This window comes from Panthera tigris, chromosome A1 (genome assembly GCF_018350195.1).
Source record: "Panthera tigris isolate Pti1 chromosome A1, P.tigris_Pti1_mat1.1, whole genome shotgun sequence".
NCBI classification, from domain to species: Eukaryota; Metazoa; Chordata; class Mammalia; order Carnivora; family Felidae; genus Panthera; species Panthera tigris.
The window spans coordinates 237,930,496-237,931,182 of record NC_056660.1 but is presented as its reverse complement, the minus strand read 5'-3'; positions in this window follow the sequence as shown (position 1 = coordinate 237,931,182).

Below are 687 nucleotides of genomic sequence, written 5' to 3'. Positions count from 1 at the left end.
GACTTCCTGGTTGTGAAGGGTTTCTTCCTCGGGGTGACCTGGTAAGGTTCCAGGGCCCGGAAGCTAGTTTCTGGTTGACAGGTGTGCAGCCCAGGGACGTGCGTCAGCCCGGACCAGGGGGCCTGTGTTCCGCAGCTCTGCGTGGAGCCCCCTCGTGCCGAGAGTCCTACGGGTGAGGTTGGACAGGCGTCCCTCTGGTCCGCCCTCCCGCAGGAACAAGCCTGGCACCCGTGGGTATGGCCGGGCAGGTCCTCGCTGGAGACGTCGTGAGCGTCAGGTCTGACAGACTCGAAGTGAACGTGAACGTTTAGCTGGTGCGCGCTTCCGGGTCTGTGCTTACGCCTGACGCGGGATCCCGTAGACCCCCGTTGTGTAACCATCTCCACGGCAACTGCTTCAGCAGTGGCTTCGTTTGCACATTAGTCTTTAATCTCACGACAGATTAACAAAGAAGCCACGCCAGAGTGAACGGCAGGGCCTTGTATGTGGGGTGTGAAGGGTCCTGACCCTTCCCCACGCTGCCGTTCGCCAAGGGGGTTCCTCAGATGCGCCGTGCGGTGCCGGCCACGATGAGGGACGGGGTGTTCCCCTGCTCCCCCGCCCTCGCGTCAGGGGCCCAGGGACTGCAGACCCCTCGGGAGTGCGGCGGGGGCCACTCTGAGCAGCCGCGTCTGAGTCTCTGGGACG